Genomic DNA, 11,015 nt, shown 5'->3' on the forward strand with positions numbered 1-11,015 from the left:
GTTGAGATCAGGAATGGTTTATTGCAAGTTTTGGAAAAAGCTTGCTGGTTTTTTTTTTTTTTTGAAATCTGTTAACTCTGCCAAGATTGCTGAGTCATTGCTGGGTCATTGATGTATCAACTGGGACATACAAGTGGAAATTAATCACCCAAGTCTATTTTCCAAATCTGAAATTATCGTCACTTAAATCACTTTTAGATTCTTATTTTTAGTTTATTTAGTTTAAAGTATTATTTCTCAAGTTTAGAATTAAGGTTAAGAATTTTTTTTCTTTTAAATTAATTTGTTACTTTGTGTTATTTGTATTTGAAATTCTTGGAACTGCTCTTAGTTGATTGTGCATTATTTAGTAAAAAGTGTTGGATATATTTTACCAGGATCTAGATTTACTAACAAGTATGTTTCATTAACATCCTAATATGAATTCTAAAACAATGAAATAAACACATATAAAGTTTAGGAAACCTTACATTGGGTGCAGCGGAATATAATGATCCTTCCGTTCAGATATCTAGCCCTTGATTCCTTTCTGTAGCAGAGCATTATCAATATCTGAACCTGGATCTCTTTCTCTCCTTCCTTCGATGTTGATTCTCCTTCTTGATGGATGGTTTTCCACAGTCTTACACACTATGATTGAGATACCACTTGATGTGTGTGGGCACTCACTCATTCACTCAAGGTTTTTAAAATTTAGAGAAGAAAAGAGAAGGGAAGAGGTTCGGCCTATAGAGAAAAGATAGAGGCTCAATTTTCATCTGACAGAAGTTCACAAAGTTAAGTGTGAATGAGAGCCATCACTATCTATTTATAGGTAACCATCTAGGTTTAAGTTAGAATTATTTGGCATTAAAATAATGAAAAAATAAATGATAAAACCCATAAATTTTGGCCGGCCGTGGGCTTGGATAATGGGCCTCACTTATGCAATTTTGTTGTTTTATCATTCCTGCATCTGATTTTCTCAAAAACGCCAATTTTCAAATTCAACCATTTAAATGCCAATTCTAATTATTTAATGACTAAAAATTAATTATTAAATAATATTGTCATTTAATATATTTATTAATTAGACATATAAAGTCTCTTAATTAATAAATAAACCTAGAATCTCTTTTCTTTACAATTTTGCCCTTGCTTAGTAAAAATTCACAAAGTAGACATAGTCTAACTTTAATAATATAATGGATTAATCAAAATCAATTAACTGAGTCTTACAAGCAGTATGGTCTCAACTAGTATGGGGACCATGGGTCTATATATCCGAGCTTCCAATAAGGAGATCAAGAATTTATATCTTAAATTCACTGACTTATTAATTCTTCGTTGAATCCACGCATAGAACTTAGAGTTGCACTCTCAGTATATAGAACGCTCTATATGTTCCACGATATAGACACATCATTAGTTATCCATTGTTATAACCCTAATGTGATCAATGATCCTCTATATAGATGATTTACACTGTAAAGGGATTAAATTACCGTAACACCCTACAATGTCTTTTATCCTTAAAACACTTAACCCTGTATAAATGATATTTCAGCTAAGTGAAATGAGATCTCGACCATTTATTTTCGTTTGGTTAAGCTCGAAGGAAATCATCCTTTACTTTCTATTCGCCAGATAGAAGCTATAGATTCCATATTTATGTTAGCGCTCCCACTCAATTGCACTACCGTGTTCCCAAAATGTACGTATCACCCTGACCCAAAAGTAGGCTTAACTAACAAATAAAAGAACACGAATAACACTCTTGAGATTGAACCTAATCATATCAGGATTAAGATCATTTGATCTAGGATCAACAGGTGATATTGAATTGAATAAATATTACGGTAAATTCTAATATGTCTAATCAAAGTTCAATATCGGTCCCTTCCAATGTATACTCCATACATTCGATGCTGGTAAACTTTGCCAATGTCCTGGAAAGGACATAACACTTATGCAAGGTGTAATAATACCTATCGCTGATTATACCATGTCAGTTTAAATCCAGTGTTCTGACAAATCAGGGAATAAACTTTCGAATATATAATTAAGATTATATTCCACTGTGTTGACAACACTATAATCATTAACAAATTGATATGTTCTGGACTTAAATAGAATTCATACATTATGTACATATAATCATGAAATAAATCATGTGAACCATGCAACATTAAATTTTATTTCTGATCTATATTAATAAGTAAATCTGATTATATTGAAAGGTTGAATTAAACACAACCTTTTCTCAACCATTACTCTTCCTTAATCACAAAATCATTAATAATGTGAAATTCCTCTCTATATGTCTACTCTCTTGGGATACTGGATTCTATACCTTTGGCAACTACTTCTTTGTTATTCAGGAAGTAACACTAGTAGTTAAGGCAATTTGGAACGGTGCCACAAAGTTATAGAACTTTCCTTAGACTGAATAAATACCTTTCCTGCAACTTTAACATTTAGTACCTTTCTGGTAGACTCAGAGATTTCGGATAGGTTTTTACACTTCTCCAAAATCACTACTCCACCCCAAGAGTAATCACCATCGTATCAGCAAACTTTCTAGCACAAACGCAAGTCTCGAAATCTGATGTAGTGTAGTCTAAGAGTTTTAAACACACTCTTATTGACTAACATATAGTTCCTCTTCTTAATCTTAAGATTTACTTGATTGTCTTCCAATGTTCTTCTCCTGGTTTAATCTGATACCTACTCATTACTCCCACTCAACAGCAGGTGTCTGGTCTAAGGCATACTAAAGCATATCTGAGACCTCTCACTGTTGATTTAAGAAATTCTTCTATGACTTTATCTTTTCTAGAATAGTTGAGACTTTTCCTTAGATAAATAAAATCTATGTCTAAGAAGTTGTGAAGCTTCTATAGATTGCCATTAGAAAGAAAATGCTTCAGCATCTTACTAAAGTAAGTTGCTTGCATTAGAGTAAGTAATTACTAGGTATACCACAAGCCATAGGTTTAGATAAACTCAAACTATGATACTAGGAACAGGAAGTTTTGTTAAGTCCATTGAATAGACTTATACACGAAACTTCCTTTTATGTCCTTGTAATAGAAAACTTTAGGTTATTCCATGTGAATGGATTAAACCATAGTTCTATTGGCTTTTCTTCTTATTTTCTTATCTTGACAATCCATTACTTGTTTAAACTCACAATGGATTTTAATCACTAGTGTCTTCCAAGTCATAAGAAGTGAAGTTCCTAGAAACTCTCCCACTACGACAAGGTACCGTGAATTATGTCTAAGAAAACTAAATGGTATTAACCTCTTTGGTTGTGAAAAGACAACAGAGGCAGTGGGATCATAATATGCTAAATAAGATGATAGAACACTTTTGGAATCAAGAAATAAATATCTCCTTTATTTGCTACTTTATTTTCAGACTTAGTTATTTTCTTAGAAAAGTAGTATTTGTTTAAACAAACACTTTCTTATCTATTGACTATGGGATGGTCCACCCCTAATCACTTAGAATAGCTAAAAAACATGCAAACCATGGTTTACAGTTCTAGCTTTTCTTAAGAATTCGATTAGGTCATCCATGAATCTAGTAATGATTTACATTAAGTACCCAACCATTACATCATTCTAAAATTGTATTACCATAGAAGGTCTTAGGCAACAACTAGTAACTAATCATCAATATGCAAATCGAAATTTCTGGGGAGGTAAGTTTGGATATAATTCAAAAATCAAATTAATGATCTTTGAACTGCATATCTACTAACTATTTCCCCACCCCTATCAGTTCGCAAGATCTTTAACCACTTACCTTAATGGTTTTCACCATTGCTAGAAATTCATGAAATTTTTCAAACATTTCAAATTTCTTTGCTAAAAGGTATAATCTAGAGTTATCGTTTTAAGAATACAACGAAAAACTCATATCCACCCCTGAATGTACATCCATCTGCGAATAAGATGAACTACTTTCAGTGGATATAGGCATATTAACTCTTTGCAAAGATTGATCTTGTCAAAACCACTATGATCAAGATACAAATGTCATAGATTAAAAAAAAATGTGGTTGTGTCTTTTTGATGACTTATGTTTAGTTACATTAAAAATTTCTTAGAATACTACAAGTGGATCCTGGTCACAGAATACTAAACTCATATTCCATACAGTTTGAATCCATTGATAGAAAATGGTTATTAAACACTTATGAAAGTGTAACTGTATTGTATTCTGGAATTAGAAATATAAGAAAATTTCTGTTTGGAATCTAAAATTAAAGTCAAAGACTTAAATTTATACCAAATATAATGAGTAATTCTTTCTCGGACCACCACTACTAATTTAACTCTAAGTTTGATTTGCCCATACAAGTAGGAGATATCTAAGATTGAGGATTTATATCATTGTGGAATAGAATTTCGGGATTATAATCATATGTGTCATTTAATTTCTTAAGAGAAAAAATAGAATGACATGAAATGATATATAGACCATTCATCCAATGATATGTTATTGAGCTAATTCGAAATGAATAAGCTAAGAGGAATTAGGATAATTTCGTTTATAAATAAGAATCCAACGATGCTTCGATTAGCGAGAGTCAAAGTAATCTTATTTATACAATCTTTTTGTTTCATATTGTAAAAATACTAGTCTAAGGTGTCATCAATTGATGAACAGCTAGATGTTGCATATACAATATTTATCTTTCGAGATCTAACACTATTATGTATGTCTAATGGTGAAAATCCATTAGGGATTTATCTTATTAGAAAAACAAACCAAGTTAGACCAACAATGAAGATTCGAAATTAAACTACAATTTAATAACGGAAAATAACATGGTTCAATATAAATTCATACACAATTCAGAAATTATCAAACATATAGCAAATAGCAAAGACATGTGAAAATACAAAATAGGCACATCTTAAATAATTTCTAAGGTCTTCAACAAACTAATATCAGTGTCCCATTTAGGCGAGAGTCAAAGCTACCATCCATTGAATAGAGTTGTCAGCTCATCTAAAATGTTAAACATTCTAGCAACCTTTTATTCGATCAAGATTGGAATCTAGCGTTGTCCCGTTTAGGCGAGAGTCAAGGCTATTCTATCTTATGAGCTTCCACCATTGTTTCATATTTTGTAAGTCAAATACAGTCGCCACCATTAGGGTGATCCATACCATATAAAACACTTACAAAGCTACTTATCTTTCGAGATTAAACGGTGCTAACTTGCTAATGAACGTTCCTCCATTAGGGAGGATTACTCACTTAAACAAAAGCTATGTAAAACCAACAATGGAGATCGAATGTCCTAATAATAAAGCTCATTATTTAAAGTGTATTTTCTTCTAATATTTATTTTAATCAATTTATTTTAAATTTATATATTTATTTAATTAAAATTTCCAATTTAGAATGAAAAATTCTAAATATAAATTTTAATTTAATATTTATAAAATTTACTTAGATGGATATGAAAATAACATGAATTATTTCCATCTTAGTAATAATTTCCAATAAATATTTTGAAAAATATTCAATTTAAGTCAGCGAATTCGGCCCAGTCACTCAAAACACTCCAGCTGGCTGTTGTGGAAGAAAAGGGACTAAACCTAGTGGGCCAAAGTGGAAAAGTTTGGGCTTCTATTTTGGGGTATGAAGTTTGTACCCTAAAAATCCAACACCAAAAAGAAGAGAAGAGGGAAGTACACCCTCTTCAACCTCCATTACGCGAGCTGCTGCAATTTTTTGAGGATTAACTACAGCAGAGAAGAAAGGAGAGAGGACCAAGCTTTAGTGTTTGATTTTTCTTTTACCCTTCCTTAATAGTTTTCTTTTTCTTCTTTCTTTATTTTTGTTTGTACTTAGCATTAGAAACTATGTGAGATTGTAAACTTGGGCAGCAGCCATGGATGAATATTTTTCAGCTTGGATTTTATTTTCTTACTTGAATATGAGTTAGATTTTTGAGGCTTGAATGGCTATGAACTTCTATGTTGGGTATGATTTAATTTTTAAGCTTACTTTAGCATTTGTTTTGCCTTTGTTCATTCAAGTGAGTTCATTTTATTTGATTGTTGTTTCTTGGCCATGAATAACAATTTGCTAAGCTAGATCTAGTAGTTCAACTTGAATGGAGCAAGTGAAAACCTAGATTTGGGTTTTTCTTTGTAAGTGAAATAGGAATATTTCATTTACCTTGCATAACTAAATAATTGATGTTTGTATAGTGTTCTGCTTGCTGGTTTGATATAGGAATATATTGACCTAGGTGGTAGACTTAAATTTGTGAGTGTTGGAAATTTCTCATAAGCCTAGAGGAACTTTTGTTATCTCGGTGCAGAATGCTAGAGTAATGCTAAACTGATGCTATAACATCTGGGAAAAAACCTGACTAGAAGGAATTAGCTATTCAAGCCATTTTTGCCATATTGCATTTTTCATCTTGCACAAATTTTCTAGCAGCAGAAGTATTAATTTTAGCAAGTTTAATTCATGTCATTTTTAATTTTGAATCATTACCCAACCATTTGCATATTATTTCCTCTTACTTTAAGTTGTAATTAATTCATTTTACATCAAACTTTGTTTGCAATCCCTGTGGAGACGATATTACTTATCACTTTATTACTTGTTTGACTGCGTATACTTGCATATATAATTTTCACAACAATTGTTAATTATCCTTTCAAGCAGTTGAAATGGTCCATCTCCTCGAGGAAGAAATTTGGAATATCTTTGGGCTGGGAACCGTTCTTTCCTCATGTGTAACCATACCCAATCACCGGGCTCAAAAACTTGCTTTTTACTTCCTTGACAGTTATGGGCGACTTCATGTCCAAAAGGGCTTGGATCTTGTTTAGGTTTGCTTTTATTTCCCTGGCGTTGACTATGAAGCCAAGGAATTTTCCTAATCCTACATCAAAAGATAATTTGAGGGGGTTGAGCTTCATGTTGTAGCTGTGAAGGATTTTGAAGTATTCGTTTAGGTCCTCCACGTGCCCCCTAGTCTTTTGGGACTTGACAAGCACGTCGTCCACATACACCTCCATGTTGCGGTTGATGAGATCTATGAACATCATGTTGACCAGCCTTTGATATGTGTCCTCTGCTTTTTTTAGCCCGAAGGGCATGAATTTGTAGCATTATAGGCCTAAATCTGTCATAAAGCTAGTCTGCTCTTGATTTGATTGATGCATCTTTATTTGATTGTAACCTGAATATGCGTCCATTAAAGTCAAGATTTCATGGCCAGTTGTGGCATCTACAAGCTAGTCAATTTTGTAAAGCAGGAAGCAGTCCTTTTGACATACTTTGTTCAGGTTGGTGAAGTGGATGCATACTCTCCACTTCTTGTTGGGTTTGGGCACCAGTATTGGATTGGATAGCCATAGTGGATAGAATGCCTCTGTTATGAAGTCATGGACTCATAGCCTCTTGACCTCATATTTGAGCGCTTGGGCGTGCTCCTTGTCTAGAAATTGCCTTTTTTGCTGAACAGACCAGATGCTTGGATTGATGTTAAGTTTGTGGGTCATCACAGAGGGGTCAATTCAGACCATGACCATGCAAAAAGGTCCACGTTTTCCCTTAGAAATTTTATTAGTGTTGATTTAATTTTTGGTGCTAAACCTTTCCCAATCTTTAGGAAAAGTGGGATTGACTTATGGTGATTGGATGTTGTTTGAGATATAAAAGTAACCGATCGAATCCAATCCAAACATATTTATATATTTTTTTAAAAAAAATTACATATACAATTAATATTTTAACGTAAAAAAATAGTAATTTAAAAATCTAATATATATGATACAAATATTTTAAAATTTAATAAATCAAATGTACCTTTCATTCCTTATATAATTCTTATATGTAAGGAGAATATAATTTAAAATAAAATTATGCATATCCTTTTACATACAACTGTTTTTCTCCTTTTAAAATTGTTATTTGTTATTAGAGACATAAAATAACAATAATTATTTTATTTTGTTGTTAGTTATGTAAAAAAAATATTTTTTAATAAATATTTTTTAATAAAGTTATTATTTTATTTTTATTTTGTTGTTATTTGCATTTTTTATTTTCCTTTCAAAAAAAATGCAATATTAAAAAGTAACCAATCCAAAATGACCGATCCAATCCGCACTTTTGCGAATTAGATTGAACTGGATTTGAACTATTTAGATCCATAATATGAAACCCGCACTTAGTGCGGATCGGATGCACTATAAACAAAATAGTACGGATTAGATTGGATGAACACTCTTAGTAATTCTCCTTGACTTTCTGATAATTCAAACCAATATCTCCAATAGTATTTCTATTAAATTTCATTAAACAATGTTTTAGCCTAGATACATACATTTTAAACCCTTGGAAAATAAAGGTTTATTCCAACTCTCCAGAGCCACCTCCTTGAAAACCCTTACATATTTTTACTTAAATATTACATTTTTTTTTATTAGCAAATATTAGCACGGTGATTAAAAATACATAACATGCCTTAGATATTAATAATTATAAACTGAAGGAAAAAATCATTATAATACAAGGTAATGTTATAAAATAATATAGAATAATATAAAATAGGTATGAAGAAAAGAAGAAGAATAAGAAGAAGATGATGAATAGAGAAAGAGAAACTGAATAAGAATTTCTCAGTTGTTTATTCCAATACGGTGAACGCCTATTTATACAAAAGTATTGACTAAAGGAACGGAAAACTAAATCAATATGTAATAAAGGAAAATACAGTCAAGCATTAATGGTGATAATTAATTTGGTGATTTAGACATCCATAAATAATATTTCATAACACTCCCCCTTGGATGTCTATAAAAACTATCTCATTAAAAACCTTGCAGAAAAACTTGGTCAAAAGAAAAAGAGAATAGTGTAAACTAACTCTCCCTCATTTAGGCATTCGTGGAGATCTTCTGATCAACGAATTTTGATCTTGTCTGTCATTTTCTCAAATATTGATGTTGGTAATAACTTTGTGAATAAGTTTGCAAGATTGACACTTGATTGAATTTGTTGAACACCAATATGCATTTTCTTGAAATGTATAAAGAAGAATTTGGTGAAATGTGTTCTAATTCTATCTCCATCAATGCACCCTCCTTTTAGTTGAGCGAGACAAGCAGTATTATCTTCATAGAGAACTGCTTGGGTTGATACTTCTTTGTAGAGTGCAATCTATATATTTCCCGAATATGCTATGTCAATAATCTCACTCCCACACATTCTCTACTCGCTTCATAAAATACAAGTATGTTAACATGATTTAAAGTTGCCTCGTTAAAAACCTTGTCAGAAAAACCCAGTGGAACAAAATCTGAGCTAAGGAAAAAAGTGAATATATATATATATTATATTCATAACTATTTGCAAGTTGCCTCGTTAAAAACCTTGCCAGGAAAATCTAGTGGGACAAAACCTGAACTAAGGAAAAAAGAGTGCAACATGAATATGTCTCCCCCTCATGCACATATGATTCATAATTCTTTTGGTGATAATATATCTCATAAGATTATTGTTATCACTTTTAAAATATCATCATATATTATCTATGATCATATATTCTCTATAACTCTTCCAGAGTATAAGTTGACTTCTAAATTGTAAATGAGGGGTTCCTGCAACATCAATATTTATCCAACTAATTGTATCATTCATGTATTTATACAACTTTGTTCATACTAAAATTTAAAATTTCAAGTAGACATGAACATAACACGTTAATGATAATATAGATTTTCATTTGTGACAATGATGATACTCCAAGACCATATATCTGTTCCATCTTGTTGTATGATCTTAATTTCCATATCAAATGATCATATATCTATAATTCTTGATGCATATGGAGTACTTCAGGACTTCTCTTCTAATGAACAAACTTTATACATTTAATATTTCTTGATACACCAAAAAAAAAGTTTGTTCTTCAATCATTTATAATATATTCAAAAACTCTTCAAGAGTCTATCACAACGTATAATTTATGAATTTATATTGCATAGACAATTATACGTATTTTTCAAATAACAATTTACTTACATGTCTTTATTTCATACAAAGATCTTTGTCATATAGTGCGCGCGACTTTGAATTTATATCACTTAAGACATGTATTAAATTCTTTTAGAATTTTTAGATACGGCTTATTTTAAATTCTCACTATATTAGGAGCTTCAAATAAATAATCTTTTGTTGCAACATTTATGTGACGCTTATAAATCCTCATAAAATATATTCCAGGCTATAATCAAATCATGATTATATTTTTACAATATTTAAGCCTTACTTCAATCAATCTCATGTCTATGCAAACTTTGTACAACAATTCATTATGTACAAATACATATATGCAAATTTCTCATTGAAAATATTTATTTGCACACCCTACAGTCTTACTTCACTTTATGCGAGTAAACTTTCCTGGACTGCGTCATAATATTTTGTCCAAAAACAAAATGTATGTTGATAATTCTCGACAAATCTAATACCATGATCCTTGCTATCTCATGTTAGTTTATTGCATATGCACACATTCACTATCTATTGTCGATAAAAATTTCAATATATGATAATTTCCTCCCGTATTGACATAACTTATAGAGATTTCTTTAAATTATTATCATTTATAGGTACATATATAGAACCACTTCAAGGATTCAATAATTATGATCAAATGTGTTACGTCTAACTTTTTTTGGGTGTCTCTTCTAGAGTATCGTTTCCATCACGGTTATCACCAATACTTTATAACATTAAGGTATCTCCATGAGTCCTCTAGATTTAACTACTTCAGGACATATCAAATGAACATTTACTAATAAATTCTACATTGTTCATTTATGCTTCAGGCGTTTTCAACTCATTCTAACTCAGCTTTGAATAATATTGATTCGCAGTTGATATATATCATTTTGAACTATATATCGTTCTTATATACTTTGTGCAACGATCATATTTCAAAAATTATCATCAATAGTAACTGTATATATACATATCTTTTA

The sequence above is a fragment of the Cannabis sativa genome, chromosome 9, assembly GCF_029168945.1.
Source record: "Cannabis sativa cultivar Pink pepper isolate KNU-18-1 chromosome 9, ASM2916894v1, whole genome shotgun sequence".
Classification (NCBI taxonomy): domain Eukaryota; kingdom Viridiplantae; phylum Streptophyta; class Magnoliopsida; order Rosales; family Cannabaceae; genus Cannabis; species Cannabis sativa.